Raw genomic sequence first — 7143 nt, 5'->3', positions numbered from 1 at the left:
ATAACGTGCATGGATTAAGTTAGGTAGCACTGTAGCACTGTCCTCCTGTTGTTCATCAATTTGCTCGATTGGACCCAGTAACGTCTCCATTGTGAGACTTCTTGTTACTGTGTTTTGGCATGTGGGCAAGATACTCTCGGTAGTTTGCTGGGCTCTCTGAGAGGAGCGGAGGAATCGAACTCGGGTATGCCAGGTTGGCCTTGTGCAAGGCAAACACCCTACCATTATGATTAAAAAACAAAACACCACCATTAATCCATGAATCTTTTATTCAAAGGGTATCTAATTCTGGAGACACTGAAAACATGAATGTTGATTCATCTTACATTGAGTCCATGATACCCTCTGAGTTATAACTGCCTTGGTGTATGCATTTATATTTTCAAAGCAGATAAAAAGGTAACTGAAATGTAGAAAGATTAAGACTCCATTCAATGGGAAGTAGTTGAATTTCCAGTAAGGTCACTCATTTTATGATATAGATAGTTCAAAAGAGTAGCTAAAAATAGAAAACAATTTTAAAAACAAAATAAAGGTTATAGCGGTTAGGACAGCAGTTTCTACATTCCTGATAGACTTCCAAAAACAGTTTCTTTTTTCATTTGTTCAGGATATAAAATAAGATCATTAATACTTTCTCTAGAAGACTTTAGGCCATCTTAATATTTTGACTGTGTTGAACAGTATGACTCTAGAGAATAAAAGAACAAAACATTTGCTAGATAATTTTATGTAAAAATATGAAGCAAATAATTAAACTGTTTATAAAGTTATCTAAGGGAAAAAGTAAAGAATATTTTTAAATAAAAATGCATGTCTGAACAATCACATTTATTTTCTTCTTTTTCACTTTATTAACAAAAAAAGACTATTCCCCAAATACAGTATTATGACACCACCTACTGGGAATTTAGAAGACAACAATCAAGTTATCTCAAACTATTTCTATGTCAACCATGAACATTTAAAGTATCACCAATAGTTTCAAAAGAATACTCAGTAATCACACAGATGAGTGTAAATTTGATCAAATTATTAGTTAATATTTATGCTATAGAAGCCTCTTATTTTTCTTAGTATTTTGTCTACTCACTGTGACTAGGATGACCATACTTAGATGAACTAGTTTTGATGAATAAAACTAATAACAGAGTACTTAGAACACCAATTAAGCAATCTCTGTTAATACATAATTTCAAAATAAATGTATTTGTTTTGGCTGTGCTGTAACTCAAAGTTGGGACCACAGTCATGAAAGGCAGAAACTACGCTGAGATCTGATCAGATCTGAGATCTGAGATAAATTTTATTATTTTGTTTTGTTTTGTTTTTGCATCAGTGTACTTAAAATGTCAAATCAATTTAGATTTTTCTAAAACCCACCATGAGGCTGAATTTGTGTGCAAATAGAAACTGTGGAAGTAATAGTGGAGAGTAAAAATTAAGTTTGGATAGAGAGAGGAGGAAAACTGATGATCAAAACTACAACCAGTTTAGTGGAGAATTATGGAACACATACCACACACACACACACACACACACACACACACACACACACACACACATATATATATCCCAGGAAGAAAAAGTCCTTAAAGGGAAGCATTTCTGCTTTGCATGAAGCAGCCCTGCTAATGATAAATGGTATATATGAATGTGTGTGAATATAAAAGTAATACACACACAAATATATATAGTACCAGGCACATCAAAGATACAAAGATGTAAGTGTTCTTCAACTGAACAAGTTTCCTTGCTCTCATCCTTAAAAAGAGATGTGCAATTATTCTTTCCACTATCCACCACAACATTTAATTAGAGATAGGGTTTAAAGATATTTTAAGACTAGATATATTAAAAGCTTTATCAATCTGATCAATGTGATCCTCTTATTAGTACTATTCCAGTATTTTTTTAATAAAGTCTTTACTATGTTGTCAAACTGTCATTAAATGAAGGTGAATTCTTGTCCAGCATCAACTACTAAAAGGATAATGCTGATTCCTGGAAATTTTGTATCTACTTTTTGATCATGGCATATTTAAAAAAAATCAATGAAATAAAATAAAACATGTTGCCCAGAGCCAATGCTTTTCACTTTTAGGTTTTTTTTGTGCAACTTAACCACAAAAGGAGTTGAATTTTCCACTGCCAGTTTCCTATGGTTACTACAGCCACCTGAGTCATTTCAAATGAAAAAAAAAATCTCATTTCAATTCAAGGTTTTCCAAATCATGTACACAAAGTCAATTCTATCCTAGCATTTCTGTTTGTATACCTTTCATGTGAATTACCTTATATTATATTCTTAGGCTAACTAGGAAAGCAATTTAATATTTCTTTGGGGATAGTTATTAAAGATGAATTTGGGCTTTTTTGATTACTGGCTAATGAGAATATTCTCACACACCCCCTTCCAGCCTATGAAGTAAATTAAAAATGGTTTTAATCCATATTCTATGTATGTTGTTAAAGGGAGTGTTTTCTAGCTGCATGGTCAGCCAAGTTACTCGTAGAAAATGTCCCTAGTGAATTTTTAAAGCCATTCCGACGTATTCCAGCAACCCACTGAAATGATCCTCCCCTACACGGAATGATCTGTAGATCACTGCACATTTGTCCTTGTTTTATTAAGAAGCAGGGCATTACCACTCCTGCTTATAGGAAATGTTCATATCTTCAACTAGTATGTCAGATTTTTCTTCTTTGTTTGATGTTTTTATTTCCTTTGCTTGTTCTTCCTCCAATAGAGAACCTTTGCATACTCTTCAGTATGGTTTTGAAATCTTTCTCTGTATCATCTTATCAAGAAGTTTCTTGACTTCATGTGCATAACAGATCTAATATTCTTAAATTTGTATGACTAGAAGAAAACTCTGCTGATCTAAACTCTATCTTTACAACTCTAACTGCACACTCTACAGAAAAATTAAAACAAAGGCTGAGAAAATTGAAAACAAATCAAAAAGTCTCCAAATGTCCCTTTCCGATTACATCTTGTTCCTCCCTCCTAAAGATATCCTGTGGCAATGTTTATTTAAAATGTTTTCAATTCAGAAAATATTTTAAGAGAAAAGAAAATAAGGGGTAAAGAATAGAAATTACTCCGGAAATGTAGTGTGGGAGGGCATATCCCAAGGAGACTTCTCTATCTTTATTTTACCACTTACAAATACACTCTTGGTGTTTTGAACACCAACTGCATGGAATTATAGTACATATTCTTTCATTCATGGTATGTTTATGATGCTCACTCTTATTGATATGTGTAGTTGTCACTGACTCTATTCACAGTACCATATGGTATTTCATTGTGGGAATAATCTCTAATGTTAATATTTGCATTACTTAGTCTGAGAGAATTAGAAAATACTTAAAGTACATTTTGCACTTATAAAGTGGTGCATATCTACTCAAGGATCTCTAGAAAAATTACATATAAATTTTGAATAAGATACACACTTCAGATGTTACAAAATAGCATCAACTATCCTTCCAAAGTGATCATACTATGTACATAGCCACTTCTATTGTTTGAGTGTTCCTATTACTACATAGGGCTGGAGCGACAGTACAGTGGTAGGGCATTTGCCTTGCGTGTAACCTGTAGGCCGAGCCAGGTTCGATTCTTCCGCGATTCCTCCGCCCCTCTCAGAGAGCCTGGCAAGCTACTGAGAGTATCTCACCCGCACGGCAAAATCCTGGCAAGCTACCCATGACTTATTCGATATGCCAAAGACAGTAACAATGAGTCTCACAATAGAGACGTTACTGGGCCCGCTCAGCAAATCAATGAATAACGGGAGGACAGTGCTACATTACTACATACAAATCCTCACTTGGTAGTACCATACTTTAAAATCATTATAAATCTAATGAGAAAAAATTGTTTATGGTAACCCACATTTTTATTTCTATTCTGATTACACCTGATTAGGCCAAAAGGAATAAATGTTTACAATGTGCCCACTGGAGAGAGGGCACATAGAGTAGGTCCATGGACAGCAGTGGCAAAATTGTGACTTATAAGTCATCTTTATTTATTATAAGTCATCATAAAACCACCTGTGATTAAAGCCTGTGAATGGTCAGCCCTCGAGTTGTTGTCATATTTCTTTTGTGAAAATTTAAGTACAATGGAGATTGGTTGGTTGCTGCAAAGTGCACAAACTGGAGAATTTGCAGAAAGTTTTGAGCACTGTGGCAGAAGCAACCCTCCCTAGCTTCCCACCTGATCATCAGCCTGGCTGTCACACCCACAATGTGCCTCTGGGCATCATCTTAGTGCACCAACAGCCCTGGTCCAGAGACACCCAGTTGAATCCCAAAATGGATAGTGACCTACAGAAATGTCTCTGGAACCCAACCATTTGCAATCCAGAAGCACGTGGCTGCAGCACCCAGCATATTCAAAATGAGCAGTGGACAATAAATGATCTAGCGCGCACACACACACACACACACACACACACACACACACACACAAAGTTATGAGCATGGTGTCATATTTATTTCCCTGCACTATGCACTGCACTATCCTCCCATTGTTCACTGATTTGCTCAAGCAGGCCCAGTAACATCTCCATTGTGACTTTTTATTACTGTGTTTGACATAGCAAATACATCACAAGGAGCTTGCCAGGCTTTGCCATGCGGGCTGGAGTGATAGCACAGCAGTAGGGCATTTGCCTTGTGCGCAGCCAGCCTGGCCCAGTTGGGTTCGGTTCCTCCGCCCCTTTCAGAGAAGCCCGGCAAGCTACTGAGAGTATCTTGCCCGCATTCCCCTACTTTATTTATATGTAAAATGGAATTTTAAGCATTTGTATTATTTGTTCAAGGTAAACAGCTCATTTCTTATACTTAAATATATAAAATGCAGTTACAGTTTTTATAACGTAGACTGAGCCTCCTTTTAAAAACATAGATAAGAAAAAGCTGATGTGGGTCAGAGTAAAGGAATAGCAGGTAGGGCGCTTACCTTGCACATGCCCAACCAGGGCTGGAGCCTTAGCACCCCGTGATGATTCTCTGATCACAAGTGATTGAGTGATTTCTGAGTGTAGAGCCAGGAGTAAGGCCTGAGCATCGCTGGGAGTGGCTCAAAATCCAAAAGCAAAACAAAAATACCTGATGATTTTTAATCTCATAAAGATGCAGCCCATTCTACCACTTTTAGCTGTCTTAAGTTCTATCACATTATTCGAAAAGAGCAATGGACAATAAATTATCTAGTATCTGCTCCTGGCAGGCAGGCTTGAATGGTGGTGGGAAAATTCAAGCAAAACTTAATGCCCAAAAGTAGAGAGAGAGTATTGGAGAAATTGCCTGCCATGGAAGCGGGGTGAGGACTGGGATGGGGGAGGGGGATATACAGGGGGACACTGGTGGTGGAAAGTGTGCACTGGTGGAGGGATGGGTGTTCGATCATTGTACGGCTGAATCTTGAACATGAAAGCTTTGTTAACTGTATCTCAGGGTGATTTAATTGAAAAAAAAAAAGTAATGTGGAGTTCATGTCCAATTCAATCAGCATAATCAATAGCTGAAAAAAAAGCAGTACTCCTACATCAAAAAAAAAAAAAAGTTTTGAGCACAGATTCTTGACTTCCCAGCTCAAATCCTGAGTGAGAACAAGATAATGTCTGAAATTATGCCAAGTTAAATTTTCTTCTGTATCCCCATGGTTCCCGGCAAGCTACCGAGAGTATTTGATATGCCAGACACAGTAACAACAAAGTCTCCAATGGAGACGTTACTGGGCCCGCTCGAGCAAATCGATGATCAACGGGAGGGCCTTTACCTTTTTACCTTTACCCCATGGTTATTTCTAAACACAGACTGAAAGCCTAGTTTGTGGGTGCTTGGGTGTACCACTATCAGGTTTCATGTTAAAGATTAGTCATTGATTAGGAGGGTGGGACCTTGGAAATTGGAATGCAGTTTCTAATGAAATTGAGGACATTAAACCCCAACCCATGATGAAACTTGTTAATAAACAGTGTCTTCCATCCCGAAGATTAGATTTTCCTTGCCTGATGTAACCAAAATGAACTCATCTGAGTTAGGCAGTTACGTTGCAGGGAACTGCTGATATTCAATACAGTCTCTTCTCAGTTTGTAGATTTGCAGGCTGCAGTGTTAAAAGTTTAAAATGTGATCCCAAAACAGATAGTACACACCTCAATTGAGATATCTACGGACTGTGTGAGGTATGAACAGACTTAAATAATATGTTGGATTGGAATGAATCACTCAGTTTGAAAACTTGATGCAGAAATTATGGACATCATTTGTTAACTTAAATGGATATGAGCAGTTCTAAGTTTTCTTACTGATTGACCAAAACTCAAAAGTGACCAACAGTGAAAAAGTTGAGATACTGAACTTCCTTGCTACGTTGTGCAGAGTTCACTAAGTTAGGAAGATTGTACTGTAGGAGCATATTTATTCCATAAGATTCATTGATTTACCTGCTATACGCATGGCAGAGTCCAGAGGGCGCTGCCTGTCAAATCCTTGGGAAATATATTGAAGTGATCACTAGCATCCTGAAGGAACTTTTGTATTCTCTGCGCACCAGAAATGACAAAGGGACTACTACCCCTCAGTGGATCCCTTGAATTCAATAGGCTTGATGGTATCCTAGAGAAAGAGAGGGGTCATACAAGCATCCCTGGACTAGAAGACAAGGCAGGCATGTTTACATTAATGAGTAGCATCACCAAAGTACCCCAAATGTGCTGGAACAATTTGACAGTGGGCAATGTCCATAGCCATGGTGCCAAACCTCTAAAATTGCTGCCGAGCCTACTAAGGATAAAAACTATAAGTCGGTTTAAAGAATGTTTAACTTGAATCAACTAAAGGAAGATTCATGGCCCTTCAACAATTGTAAGTCGCAAGTTAGTTTGTAGCCATGAAGGCACTTGAATTAAGGAAAAAATACTTTTCATTTAAGCAAGTTCCAATTTGTGCAGAAGCATTCATACTTCTAAGTCACAACCGGCCCCCTAAAGGGCCCGCTACCATTTTTCAAGGTAAAATGCATTGAGAAAAATTTTTACAATCACACATTTCAGGTGTAATAGGCGCTGTAACCAAGTTTTTCCCAATTACTAGGTGCACATAAATGCTAATATGGTC

The sequence above is a fragment of the Sorex fumeus genome, unplaced genomic scaffold, assembly GCF_029834395.1.
Source record: "Sorex fumeus unplaced genomic scaffold, SorFum_2.1 ptg000115l, whole genome shotgun sequence".
Lineage (NCBI taxonomy): Eukaryota > Metazoa > Chordata > Mammalia > Eulipotyphla > Soricidae > Sorex > Sorex fumeus.
Note: the sequence above shows the minus strand (reverse complement) of the source record.